The sequence below is a fragment of the Oncorhynchus gorbuscha genome, unplaced genomic scaffold (assembly GCF_021184085.1).
Source record: "Oncorhynchus gorbuscha isolate QuinsamMale2020 ecotype Even-year unplaced genomic scaffold, OgorEven_v1.0 Un_scaffold_1521, whole genome shotgun sequence".
Lineage (NCBI taxonomy): Eukaryota > Metazoa > Chordata > Actinopteri > Salmoniformes > Salmonidae > Oncorhynchus > Oncorhynchus gorbuscha.
This window is the reverse complement of record NW_025746273.1, coordinates 55330-70521: the sequence shown is the minus strand read 5'-3', so window position 1 is coordinate 70521 and position 15192 is coordinate 55330. Positions and strand designations below refer to the sequence as shown.

The following is a 15192-nucleotide window of genomic DNA, read 5'->3' as shown; positions in this document are numbered from 1 at the left end:
GATAGGATGCAGCAGGTAGAGAACAGCAGGTAGAGAACAGCAGGTAGAGAACAGCAGGTAGAGAGCAGCAGGTAGAGAACAGCAGATAGGATGCAGCAGGTAGAGAACAGCAGGTAGAGAGCAGCAGATAGGATGCAGCAGGTAGAGAGCAGCAGGTAGAGAACAGCAGATAGGATGCAGCAGGTAGAGAACAGCAGGTAGAGAACAGCAGGTAGAGAACAGCAGATAGGATGCAGCAGGTAGAGAACAGCAGGTAGAGAACAGCAGATAGGATGCAGCAGGTAGAGAACAGCAGGTAGAGAACAGCAGATAGGATGCAGCAGGTAGAGAACAGCAGATAGGATGCAGCAGGTAGAGAACAGCAGGTAGAGAACAGCAAGTAGAGAACAGCAGATAGGATGCAGCAGGTAGAGAACAGCAGATAGAGAACAGCAGATAGGATGCAGCAGGTAGAGAACAGCAGGTAGAGAACAGCAGATAGGATGCAGCAGGTAGAGAACAGCAGGTAGAGAACAGCAGATAGGATGCAGCAGGTAGAGAACAGCAGGTAGAGAACAGCAGATAGGATGCAGCAGGTAGAGAACAGCAGATAGGATGCAGCAGGTAGAGAACAGCAGGTAGAGAACAGCAGATAGGATGCAGCAGGTAGAGAACAGCAGATAGGATGCAGCAGGTAGAGAACAGCAGGTAGAGAACAGCAGATAGGATGCAGCAGGTAGAGAACAGCAGATAGGATGCAGCAGGTAGAGAACAGCAGGTAGAGAACAGCAGGTAGAGAGCAGCAGGTAGAGAACAGCAGGTAGAGAACAGCAGATAGGATGCAGCAGGTAGAGAACAGCAGGTAGAGAACAGCAGGTAGAGAACAGCAGGTAGAGAGCAGCAGGTAGAGAGCAGCAGGTAGAACAGCAGGTAGAATGCAGCAGGTAGAGAACAGCAGGTAGAGAGCAGCAGGTAGAGAACAGCAGGTAGGATGCAGCAGGTAGAGAGCAGCAGGTAGAGAGCAGCAGGTAGAGAACAACAGGTAGAACAGCAGGTAGAACAGCAGGTAGAGAACAGCAGGTAGAGAACAGTAGGTAGAGAACAGCAGGTAGGATGCAGCAGGTAGAGAGCAGCAGGTAGAGAACAGCAGGTAGAGAACAGCAGGTAGAGAACAGCAGGTAGAGAGCAGCAGGTAGAGAGCAGCAGGTAGAGAACAGCAGGTAGGATGCAGCAGGTAGAACAGCAGGTAGAGAGCAGCAGGTAGAGAACAGCAGGTAGAACAGCAGGTAGAGAACAGCAGGTAGGATGCAGCAGGTAGAGAGCAGCAGGTAGAGAACAGCAGGTAGAACAGCAGGTAGAGAACAGCAGGTAGAGAGCAGCAGGTAGAGAGCAGCAGGTAGAGAACAGCAGGTAGAGAACAGCAGGTAGGATGCAGCAGGTAGAGAACAGCAGGTAGGATGCAGCAGGTAGAGAACAGGAGGTAGAGAGCAGCAGGTAGAGAACAGCAGGTAGAGAACAGCAGGTAGAGAACAGCAGATAGGATGCAGCAGGTAGAGAACAGCAGATAGGATGCAGCAGGTAGAGAACAGCAGATAGGATGCAGCAGGTAGAGAACAGCAGGTAGAGATCAGCAGATAGGATGCAGCAGGTAGAGAACAGCAGATAGGATGCAGCAGGTAGAGAACAGCAGGTAGAGAACAGCAGGTAGAGAACAGCAGATAGGATGCAGCAGGTAGAGAACAGCAGGTAGAGAACAGCAGGTAGAGAACAGCAGGTAGAGAGCAGCAGGTAGAGAGCAGCAGGTAGAGAGCAGCAGGTAGAACAGCAGGTAGGATGCAGCAGGTAGAGAACAGCAGGTAGAGAGCAGCAGGTAGAGAACAGCAGGTAGGATGCAGCAGGTAGAGAGCAGCAGGTAGAGAACAGCAGGTAGAACAGCAGGTAGAACAGCAGGTAGAGAACAGCAGGTAGAGAACAGCAGGTAGAGAACAGCAGGTAGAGAGCAGCAGGTAGAGAACAGCAGGTAGAGAACAGCAGGTAGAGAACAGCAGGTAGAGAGCAGCAGGTAGAGAGCAGCAGGTAGAGAACAGCAGGTAGGATGCAGCAGGTAGAGAGCAGCAGGTAGAGAGCAGCAGGTAGAGAACAGCAGGTAGAACAGCAGGTAGAGAACAGCAGGTAGAGAACAGCAGGTAGGATGCAGCAGGTAGAGAGCAGCAGGTAGAGAACAGCAGGTAGAGAACAGCAGGTAGAGAACAGCAGGTAGAGAACAGCAGGTAGAGAGCAGCAGGTAGAGAACAGCAGGTAGGATGCAGCAGGTAGAGAACAGCAGGTAGAGAGCAGCAGGTAGAGAGCAGCAGGTAGGATGCAGCAGGTAGAGAACAGCAGGTAGAGAACAGCAGGTAGGATGCAGCAGGTAGAGAGCAGCAGGTAGAGAACAGCAGGTAGAGAACAGCAGGTAGGATGCAGCAGGTAGAGAACAGCAGGTAGGATGCAGCAGGTAGAGAGCAGCAGGTAGAGAACAGCAGATAGGATGCAGCAGGTAGAGAACAGCAGGTAGAGAACAGCAGGTAGAGAACAGCAGGTAGAGAACAGCAGGTAGAGAGCAGCAGGTAGAGAACAGCAGGTAGAGAACAGCAGGTAGAACAGCAGGTAGAGAACAGCAGGTAGAGAACAGCAGGTAGAGAGCAGCAGGTAGAGAGCAGCAGGTAGAGAACAGCAGGTAGAGAACAGCAGATAGGATGCAGCAGGTAGAGAGCAGCAGGTAGAGAACAGCAGGTAGAGAACAGCAGGTAGAGAACAGCAGATAGGATGCAGCAGGTAGAGAACAGCAGGTAGAATGCAGCAGGTAGGGAGCAACAGTGTTCTTAGTGAGGCTAACTGTCAGTGTTTGTAATGATAATGTCCCCCTCCTTGTCACTATTTGTCAAGGTACTCTGCTAGAACACTCACCTTAGTCTCTCTCTCTCTCTCTAGCCCTTCCTAGTCTTCTCTCTCTCTAAACCTTCCTAGTCTTCTCTCTCTCTAGCCCTTCCTAGTCTTCTCTCTCTTTCTCTAATCCTCCCAGCCTTCTCTCTCTCAAGCCCATCCTCCCAGCCTTCTCTCTCTCTAGCCCTTCCTAGTCTTCTCTCTCTCTGTCTAGCCCTTCCTAGTCTTCTCTCTCTCTCCCTCTAGTCCTCCCAGCCTTCTCTCTCTCAAGCCCTTCCTCCCAGCCTTCTCTCTCTCTTGCCCTTCCACCCAGCCTTCTCTCTCTCTAGCCCTTCCTCCCAGCCTTCTCTCTCTCTAGCCCTTCCCTCTAGCCTTCTCTCTCTCTAGCCCTTCCTAGTCTTCTCTCTCTCTCTCTAGCCCTTCCTAGTCTTCTCTCTCTCTCTCTAGCCCTTCCTAGTCTTCTCTCTCTCTCTCTCTAGTCCTCCCAGCCTTCTCTCTCTCAAGCCCTTCCTCCCAGTTTTCTATCTCTCAAGCCCTTCCTCCCAGCCTTATCTCTCTCTAGCCCTTCCTCCCAGCCGTCTCTCTCTAGCCCTTCCTCCCAACCTTCTCTTTCTCTAGCCCTTCCCCTAGCTTTCTCTCTCTCTAGCCCTTCCTTCCTATTCTTCTCTCTCTCTAGCCCTTCCTCCCAGCCTTCTATCTAGCCCTTCCTCCCAGCCTTCTCTCTATATAGCCCTTCCTCCCAGCCTTCTCTCTATCTAGCCCTTCCTCCCGGCCTTCTCTCTATGTAGCCCTTCCTCCCAACATTCTCTCTCTCTACTACCCCTTCCTCCCAGCCTTCTCTCTATCTAGCCCTTCCCCCTAGCCTTCTCTGTCTTCCTCTCTCTAGCCCTTCCTCCCTCGAGCCCTTCTCTCTCTAGCCCTTCCTCCCAGCCTTCTCTCTCTCTAGCCCTTCCTCCCAGCCTTCTCTCTCTCTAGCCCTTCCTCCCAGCCGTCTCTCTCTAGCCCTTCCTCCCAACCTTCTGTCTCTCTAGCCCTTCCCCTAGCTTTCTCTCTCTCTAGCCCTTCCTTCCTATTCTTCTCTCTCTAGCCCTTCCTCCCAGGCTTCTATCTAGCCCTTCCCCTAGCCTTCTCTCGCTCTTCCTCCCTCTAGCCCTTCCTCCCTCTAGCCCTTCTCTCTCTCTAGCCCTTCTCTCTCTCTAGCCCTTCCTCCCTCTAGCACTTCTCTCACCTGTTTTCTTCATTCTCTCTAATCCATGTTTCCCTCTCTCTCTGGCTGGCCCATTCTCTCTCTGGCTGACCCACCAGGCAGTATGCCAACAGAGGGAGGGAGGGAAGGAAAGGAGAGAGGGAAGGAGGGGGAGTACCATACCCAGTATGCCAACGGAGGGAGGGAAGGAAAGGAGAGAGGGAGGGAAGGAAAGGAGAGAGGGAGGAGAGTAACATACCCAGTATGCCAACGGAGGGAGGGAGGGAAGGGAGAGAGGGAGGGAAGGAAAGGAGAGAGGGAGGGGAGTACCATACCCAGTATGCCAACGGAGGGAGGGAATGAAAGGAGGGAGGGAGAGGGAGTGGGAAGGGGAGTACCATACCCAGTATGCCAACGGAGGGAGGGAGGGAGAGGGGGACCGAGGGGGAGTACCATACCCAGTATGCCAACGGAGGGAGGGAAGGAAAGGAGGGAGGGGGAGTACCATGCCCAGTATGCTGAGGGAGGGAAGGAGGGAGGGGAGTACCATACCCAGTATGCCGAGGGAGGGAGGGAGGGAGAGAGGGAGGGGAGTACCATACCCAGTATGCCGAGGGAGGGAGGGGGAGTACCATACCCAGTATGCCGAGGGAGGGAGGGGGAGAGGGAGGGGAGTACCATACCCATTATGCCGAGAGAGTGAGGGGAGTACCATACCCAGTATGCCGAGGGAGGGAGGGGAGTACCATACCCAGTATGCCGAGGGAGGGAGGGAAGGAAAGGAGAAAGAGAACCATATACCAACCCCTCACAACACACAGCCAGCCGACCTGACTAGAGCCCTTTGAGAGCCCTGGATATCCAACACACCACTTTGGAGCAACACGGTCAGATTGTTACTGCTACTACCCACAAACCCCTCAGCACTACTCCAGGACAGAGACATGAACCCCCTCCTGACCCAGGCTGTCCAGACTGAGGAAGATGCTGAAACGGAAGGTAGGTAGCTAGAGCTGTCAGATCCACACGCCTACAGAACAGATGGGTCAACTATGTTGGTTATTTCTGTACATATCAAAAGCGTCGATAGTTGGTAGATTGGTTGTTATTCATTCATTGATGGTCACTATGAGCGGTGAGTCGTGTTTTATAGGGCTTTATAGACGTGTTTATAGCATTGAAATCGGGTACATTGACACAGACACACACACACACACAGAGACACACAGGCTGTGAAGTGATTTAAGAGCTCTTCTCTGTCTCTCCCCTCACTAGCTTACATAACTGGTATACCAGCTGCATGTCTGTGTCAGAGAGGCCGCAAATAACCTGCCAGGCGCTAATCGACTACATAGAGAGGTTATGTTACTGGACTGAGGGGCTACTGAGGGGCTAGGCTACTGAGGGGCTAGGTTACTGAGGGGTTAGGCTACTGAGGGGCTAGGCTACTGAGGGGCTAGGTTACTGGGGGGTTAGGTTACTGGGGGGCTAGGTTACTGAGGGGCTAGGCTACTGAGGGGCTAGGTTACTGAGGGGCTAGGTTATTGAGGGGCTAGGTTACTGAGGGGCTAGGCTACTGAGGGAATAGGCTACTGAGGGGCTAGACTACTGAGGGGCTAGGTTACTGAGGGGCTAGGTTACTGAGAGGCCACTGAGGGACTAGGCTACTGAGGAACTAGGCTACTGAGGGGCTAGGCTACTGAGGGGCTAGGTTACTGAGGGGCTAGGCTACTGAAGGGCTAGGTTACTGAGGGGCTACTGAGGGGCTAGGCTACTGAGGGGCTAGGTTACTGAGGGGCTAGGCTACTGAGTGGTTAGGCTACTGAGGGGCTAGGCTACTGAGGGGCTAGGCTACTGAGGGGCTAGGCTACTGAGGGGCTAGGCTACTGAGGGGCTAGGCTACTGAGGGGCTAGGTTACTGAGGGGCTAAGTTACTGAGGGGCTAGGCTACTGAGGGGCTAGGTTACTGAGGGGCTAGGCTACTGAGGGGCTAGGTTACTGAGGGACTAGGCTACTGAGGGGCTAGGTTACTGAGAGGCTAGGTTACTGAGGGGCTAGGCTACTGAGGGGCTAGGCTACTGAGAGGTTAGGCTACTGAGGGGCTAGGCTACTGAGAGCTTAGGCTACTGAGGGACTAGGTTACTGAGGGGTTAGGCTACTGAGGGGCTAGGCTACTGAAGGGCTAGGCTACTGAGGGACTAGGTTATTGAGGGGTTAGGCTACTGAGGGGCTAGGCTACTGAAGGGCTAGGCTACTGAGGGACTAGGTTATTGAGGGGTTAGGCTACTGAGGGGCTAGGTTACTGAGGGGCTAGGCTACTGAGGGGCTAGGCTACTGAGGGGCTAGGCTACTGAGGGGCTAGGCTACTGAGGGGCTAGGTTACTGAGGGGCTAGGCTACTGAGGGGCTAGGTTATTGGGGGGTTAGGTTACTGAGGGACTAGGCTACTGAGGGGCTAGGTTACTGAGGGGCTGGGTCAGCTAGCCGTGTAGAGGGGTTATGTTACTCTACTGAGGGACTAGGTTACTGGACTGGGTCAGCTAGCTGTGTAGAGGGGTTATGTTACTCTACTGAGGGACTAGGTTACTGAGGGACTAGGCTACTGAGGGGCTAGGTTACTGAGGGGCTGGGTCAGCTAGCCGTGTAGAGGGGTTATGTTACTCTACTGAGGGACTAGGTTACTGGACTGGGTCAGCTAGCCGTGTAGAGGGGTTATGTTACTCTACTGAGGGACTAGGTTACTGGACTGGGTCAGCTAGCTGTGTAGAGGGGTTATGTTACTCTACTGAGGGACTAGGTTACTGGACTGGGTCAGCTAGCCGTGTAGAGGGGTTATGTTACTCTACTGAGGGACTAGGTTACTGGACTGGGTCAGCTAGCTGTGTAGAGGGGTTATGTTACTCTACTGAGGGACTAGGTTACTGGACTGGGTCAGCTAGCTGTGTAGAGGGGTTATGTTACTCTACTGAGGGACTAGGTTACTGGACTGGGTCAGCTAGCTGTGTAGAGGGGTTATGTTACTCTACTGAGGGACTAGGTTACTGGACTGGGTCAGCTAGCTGTGTAGAGGGGTTATGTTACTCTACTGAGGGACTAGGTTACTGGACTGGGTCAGCTAGCTGTGTAGAGGGGTTATGTTACTCTACTGAGGGACTAGGTTACTGGACTGGGTCAGCTAGCTTTAAATGGAAGATGTGGATGATGGGATACGTCTACAACCTGAGACTGTACTGAGAGAGAGGATGATGGGATACGTCAACAACCTGAGACTGTACTGAGAGGACAACCTGAGACTGTCCTGAGAGAGAGGATGATGGGATACGTCTACAACCTGAGACTGTACTGAGAGGATGATGGGATACGTCTACAACCTGAGACTGTCCTGAGAGAGAGGATGATGGGATACGTCTACAACCTGAGACTGTACTGAGAGAGAGGATGATGGGATACGTCTACAACCTGAGACTGTACTGAGAGAGAGGATGATGGGATACGTCTACAACCTGAGACTGTACTGAGAGAGAGGATGATGGGATACGTCTACAACCTGAGACTGTACTGAGAGAGAGGATGATGGGATACGACAACAACCTGAGACTGTACTGAGAGAGAGGATGATGGGATACGTCTACAACCTGAGACTGTACTGAGAGAGAGGATGATGGGATACGTCTACAACCTGAGACTGTCCTGAGAGAGGATGATGGGATACCTCAACAACCTGAGACTGTACTGAGAGAGAGGATGATGGGATACGTCTACAACCTGAGACTGTACTGAGAGGATGATGGGATACCTCAACAACCTGAGACTGTGATGGGATACGTCTACTGAGAGAGAGGATGATGGGATACGACTGAACCTGAGACTGTACTGAGAGAGAGGATGATGGGATACGTCTACAACCTGAGACTGTACTGAGAGAGAGGATGATGGGATACGTCTACAACCTGAGACTGTACTGAGAGGACAAACCTGAGACTGTACTGAGAGAGAGGATGATGGGATACGTCAACAACCTGAGACTGTACACAGAGAGAGGATGATGGGATACCTCAACAACCTGAGACTGTACTGAGAGAGAGGATGATGGGATACGTCTACAACCTGAGACTGTACTGAGAGGATGATGGGATACGTCTACAACCTGAGACTGTACTGAGAGGACAACCTGAGACTGTACTGAGAGAGAGAGGATGATGGGATACGTCTACAACCTGAGACTGTACCGAGAGAGAGGATGATGGGATACGTCTACAACCTGAGACTGTACTGAGAGGATGATGGGATACGTCTACAACCTGAGACTGTACTGAGAGAGAGGATGATGGGATACGTCTACAACCTGAGACTGTACTGAGAGGATGATGATGGGATACGTCTACAACCTGAGACTGTACTGAGAGAGAGGATGATGGGATACGTCTACAACCTGAGACTGTACTGAGAGAGAGAGGATGATGGGATATGTCAACAACCTGAGACTGTCCTGAGAGAGAGGATGATGGGATACGTCTACAACCTGAGACTGTACTGAGAGAGAGGATGATGGGATACGACAACAACCTGAGACTGTACTGAGAGAGAGGATGATGGGATACGTCTACAACCTGAGACTGTACTGAGAGAGAGGATGATGGGATACGTCTACAACCTGAGACTGTCCTGAGAGAGGATGATGGGATACCTCAACAACCTGAGACTGTACTGAGAGAGAGGATGATGGGATACGTCTACAACCTGAGACTGTACTGAGAGGATGATGGGATACCTCAACAACCTGAGACTGTACTGAGAGAGAGGATGATGGGATACGTCTACAACCTGAGACTGTACTGAGAGAGAGGATGATGGGATACGACAACAACCTGAGACTGTACTGAGAGAGAGGATGATGGGATACGTCTACAACCTGAGACTGTACTGAGAGAGAGGATGATGGGATACGTCTACAACCTGAGACTGTACTGAGAGGACAACCTGAGACTGTACTGAGAGAGAGGATGATGGGATACGTCAACAACCTGAGACTGTACACAGAGAGAGGATGATGGGATACCTCAACAACCTGAGACTGTACTGAGAGGGAGGATGATGGGATACGTCAACAACCTGAGACTGTACTGAGAGAGAGGATGATGGGATACGCCTACAACCTGAGACTGTACTGAGAGAGAGGATGATGGGATACGTCTACAACCTGAGACTGTACTGAGAGGATGATGGGATACGCCAACAACCTGAGACTGTACTGAGAGAGAGGATGATGGGATACCTCAACAACCTGAGACTGTACTGAGAGAGAGGATGATGGGATACGTCAACAACCTGAGACTGTACTGAGAGAGAGGATGATGGGATACGTCTACAACCTGAGACTGTACTGAGAGGATGATGGGATACGCCAACAACCTGAGACTGTACTGAGAGAGAGGATGATGGGATACGCCTACAACCTGAGACTGTACTGAGAGGACAACCTGAGACTGTACTGAGAGAGAGGATGATGGGATACGTCTACAACCTGAGACTGTACTGAGAGGATGATGATGGGATACGTCTACAACCTGAGACTGTACTGAGAGAGAGGATGATGGGATACGTCTACAACCTGAGACTGTACTGAGAGAGAGGATGATGGGATACGTCTACAACCTGAGACTGTACTGAGAGAGAGGATGATGGGATACCTCAACAACCTGAGACTGTCCTGATAGAGAGAGGATGATGGGATACGACAACAACCTGAGACTGTACTGAGAGAGAGGATGATGGGATACCTCAACAACCTGAGACTGTCCTGATAGAGAGAGGATGATGGGATACGACAACAACCTGAGACTGTACTGAGAGAGAGGATGATGGGATACCTCAACAACCTGAGACTGTACTGAGAGGATGATGATGGGATACGTCTACAACCTGAGACTGTACTGAGAGAGAGGATGATGGGATACGTCTACAACCTGAGACTGTACTGAGAGGACAACCTGAGACTGTACTGAGAGGACAACCTGAGACTGTACTGAGAGAGAGGATGATGGGATACGTCTACAACCTGAGACTGTACTGAGAGAGAGAGGATGATGGGATACGTCTACAACCTGAGACTGTACTGAGAGGACAACCTGAGACTGTACTGAGAGAGAGGATGATGGGATACGTCTACAACCTGAGACTGTACTGAGAGAGAGGATGATGGGATACGTCTACAACCTGAGACTGTCCTGAGAGAGAGGATGATGGGATACGTCTACAACCTGAGACTGTCCTGAGAGAGAGGATGATGGGATACGTCTACAACCTGAGACTGTCCTGAGAGAGAGGATGATGGGATACGTCAACAACCTGAGACTGTACTGAGAGAGAGGATGATGGGATACCTCAACAACCTGAGACTGTACTGAGAGGATGATGATGGGATACGTCTACAACCTGAGACTGTACTGAGAGAGAGGATGATGGGATACGTCTACAACCTGAGACTGTACTGAGAGGACAACCTGAGACTGTACTGAGAGGACAACCTGAGACTGTACTGAGAGAGAGGATGATGGGATACGTCTACAACCTGAGACTGTACTGAGAGAGAGAGGATGATGGGATACGTCTACAACCTGAGACTGTACTGAGAGGACAACCTGAGACTGTACTGAGAGAGAGGATGATGGGATACGTCTACAACCTGAGACTGTCCTGAGAGAGAGGATGATGGGATACGTCTACAACCTGAGACTGTCCTGAGAGAGAGGATGATGGGATACGTCTACAACCTGAGACTGTACTGAGAGAGAGGATGATGGGATACGTCTACAACCTGAGACTGTCCTGAGAGAGAGGATGATGGGATACGTCTACAACCTGAGACTGTCCTGAGAGAGAGGATGATGGGATACGTCTACAACCTGAGACTGTACTGAGAGAGAGGATGATGGGATACGTCTACAACCTGAGACTGTACTGAGAGGACAACCTGAGACTGTACTGAGAGAGAGGATGATGGGATACGTCTACAACCTGAGACTGTACTGAGAGAGAGGATGATGGGATACGTCTACAACCTGAGACTGTACTGAGAGAGAGGATGATGGGATACGTCTACAACCTGAGACTGTACTGAGAGGACAACCTGAGACTGTACTGAGAGAGAGGATGATGGGATACGTCTACAACCTGAGACTGTACTGAGAGGATGATGGGATACGCCAACAACCTGAGACTGTACTGAGAGAGAGGATGATGGGATACCTCAACAACCTGAGACTGTACTGAGAGAGAGGATGATGGGATACCTCAACAACCTGAGACTGTACTGAGAGAGAGAGGATGATGGGATACGTCTACAACCTGAGACTGTACTGAGAGAGAGAGGATGATGGGATACGTCTACAACCTGAGACTGTACTGAGAGGATGATGGGATACGTCTACAACCTGAGACTGTCCTGAGAGAGAGGATGATGGGATACGTCTACAACCTGAGACTGTACTGAGAGAGAGGATGATGGGATACGTCTACAACCTGAGACTGTCCTGAGAGAGAGGATGATGGGATACGTCTACAACCTGAGACTGTCCTGAGAGAGAGGATGATGGGATACGTCTACAACCTGAGACTGTACTGAGAGAGAGGATGATGGGATACGTCTACAACCTGAGACTGTACTGAGAGGACAACCTGAGACTGTACTGAGAGAGAGGATGATGGGATACGTCTACAACCTGAGACTGTACTGAGAGAGAGGATGATGGGATACGTCTACAACCTGAGACTGTACTGAGAGAGAGGATGATGGGATACGTCTACAACCTGAGACTGTACTGAGAGGACAACCTGAGACTGTACTGAGAGAGAGATGATGGGATACGTCTACAACCTGAGACTGTACTGAGAGGATGATGGGATACGCCAACAACCTGAGACTGTACTGAGAGAGAGGATGATGGGATACCTCAACAACCTGAGACTGTACTGAGAGAGAGGATGATGGGATACGTCAACAACCTGAGACTGTACTGAGAGAGAGGATGATGGGATACGTCTACAACCTGAGACTGTACTGAGAGAGAGGATGATGGGATACGTCTACAACCTGAGACTGTACTGAGAGAGAGAGGATGATGGGATACGTCTACAACCTGAGACTGTACTGAGAGAGAGAGGATGATGGGATACGTCTACAACCTGAGACTGTACTGAGAGGATGATGGGATACGTCTACAACCTGAGACTGTACTGAGAGAGAGGATGATGGGATACGTCTACAACCTGAGACTGTACTGAGAGAGAGAGGATGATGGGATACGTCTACAACCTGAGACTGTACTGAGAGAGAGGATGATGGGATACGTCTACAACCTGAGACTGTACTGAGAGGACAACCTGAGACTGTACTGAGAGAGAGGATGATGGGATACGTCTACAACCTGAGACTGTACTGAGAGAGAGGATGATGGGATACGTCTACAACCTGAGACTGTACTGAGAGAGAGGATGATGGGATACGTCTACAACCTGAGACTGTACTGAGAGGACAACCTGAGACTGTACTGAGAGAGAGGATGATGGGATACGTCTACAACCTGAGACTGTACTGAGAGGATGATGGGATACGCCAACAACCTGAGACTGTACTGAGAGAGAGGATGATGGGATACCTCAACAACCTGAGACTGTACTGAGAGAGAGGATGATGGGATACCTCAACAACCTGAGACTGTACTGAGAGAGAGGATGATGGGATACGTCAACAACCTGAGACTGTACTGAGAGAGAGGATGATGGGATACGTCTACAACCTGAGACTGTACTGAGAGAGAGGATGATGGGATACGTCTACAACCTGAGACTGTACTGAGAGGGAGAGGATGATGGGATACGTCTACAACCTTAGACTGTACTGAGAGAGAGGATGATGGGATACGTCTACAACCTGAGACTGTACTGAGAGAGAGAGGATGATGGGATACGTCTACAACCTGAGACTGTACTGAGAGGATGATGGGATACGTCTACAACCTGAGACTGTCCTGAGAGAGAGGATGATGGGATACGTCTACAACCTGAGACTGTCCTGAGAGAGAGGATGATGGGATACGTCAACAACCTGAGACTGTCCTGAGAGAGAGGATGATGGGATACGTCAACAACCTGAGACTGTACTGAGAGAGAGGATGATGGGATACGTCTACAACCTGAGACTGTACTGAGAGAGAGGATGATGGGATACGTCTACAACCTGAGACTGTACTGAGAGAGAGGATGATGGGATACGTCTACAACCTGAGACTGTACTGAGAGGACAACCTGAGACTGTACTGAGAGAGAGGATGATGGGATACGTCTACAACCTGAGACTGTACTGAGAGAGAGGATGATGGGATACGTCTACAACCTGAGACTGTACTGAGAGAGAGGATGATGGGATACGTCTACAACGTGAGACTGTACTGAGAGAGAGGATGATGGGATACGTCTACAACCTGAGACTGTACTGAGAGGACAACCTGAGACTGTACTGAGAGAGAGGATGATGGGATACGTCTACAACCTGAGACTGTACTGAGAGAGAGGATGATGGGATACGTCTACAACCTGAGACTGTACTGAGAGAGAGGATGATGGGATACGTCAACAACCTGAGACTGTACTGAGAGAGAGGATGATGGGATACCTCAACAACCTGAGACTGTACTGAGAGGATGATGGGATACGTCTACAACCTGAGACTGTCCTGAGAGAGAGGATGATGGGATACCTCAACAACCTGAGACTGTACTGAGAGAGAGGATGATGGGATACGCCAACAACCTGAGACTGTACTGAGAGAGAGAGGATGATGGGATACGTCTACAACCTGAGACTGTACTGAGAGAGAGGATGATGGGATACGTCTACAACCTGAGACTGTACTGAGAGAGAGAGGATGATGGGATACGTCTACAACCTGAGACTGTACTGAGAGGATGATGGGATACGTCTACAACCTGAGACTGTACTGAGAGAGAGGATGATGGGATACGTCTACAACCTGAGACTGTACTGAGAGAGAGAGGATGATGGGATACGTCTACAACCTGAGACTGTACTGAGAGGATGATGGGATACGTCTACAACCTGAGACTGTACTGAGAGGACAACCTGAGACTGTACTGAGAGAGAGGATGATGGGATACGTCTACAACCTGAGACTGTACTGAGAGAGAGGATGATGGGATACGTCTACAACCTGAGACTGTACTGAGAGAGAGGATGATGGGATACGTCTACAACCTGAGACTGTACTGAGAGGACAACCTGAGACTGTACTGAGAGAGAGGATGATGGGATACGTCTACAACCTGAGACTGTACTGAGAGGATGATGGGATACGCCAACAACCTGAGACTGTACTGAGAGAGAGGATGATGGGATACCTCAACAACCTGAGACTGTACTGAGAGAGAGGATGATGGGATACCTCAACAACCTGAGACTGTACTGAGAGAGAGGATGATGGGATACGTCAACAACCTGAGACTGTACTGAGAGAGAGGATGATGGGATACGTCTACAACCTGAGACTGTACTGAGAGAGAGGATGATGGGATACGTCTACAACCTGAGACTGTACTGAGAGAGAGAGGATGATGGGATACGTCTACAACCTGAGACTGTACTGAGAGAGAGAGGATGATGGGATACGTCTACAACCTGAGACTGTACTGAGAGGATGATGGGATACGTCTACAACCTGAGACTGTCCTGAGAGAGAGGATGATGGGATACGTCTACAACCTGAGACTGTACTGAGAGAGAGGATGATGGGATACGTCTACAACCTGAGACTGTCCTGAGAGAGAGGATGATGGGATACGTCTACAACCTGAGACTGTCCTGAGAGAGAGGATGATGGGATACGTCTACAACCTGAGACTGTACTGAGAGAGAGGATGATGGGATACGTCTACAACCTGAGACTGTACTGAGAGGACAACCTGAGACTGTACTGAGAGAGAGGATGATGGGATACGTCTACAACCTGAGACTGTACTGAGAGAGAGGATGATGGGATACGTCTACAACCTGAGACTGTACTGAGAGAGAGGATGATGGGATACGTCTACA

General features: G+C 50.6%; 1 pseudogene; it reads left to right on the top strand.

Annotated features, from left to right (window-relative positions):
* The first annotated feature begins 4824 nt into the window (after nucleotides 1-4824).
* The window catches only part of LOC124023165, a 37052-nt pseudogene continuing 26684 nt past the window's right edge, over nucleotides 4825-15192 (top strand).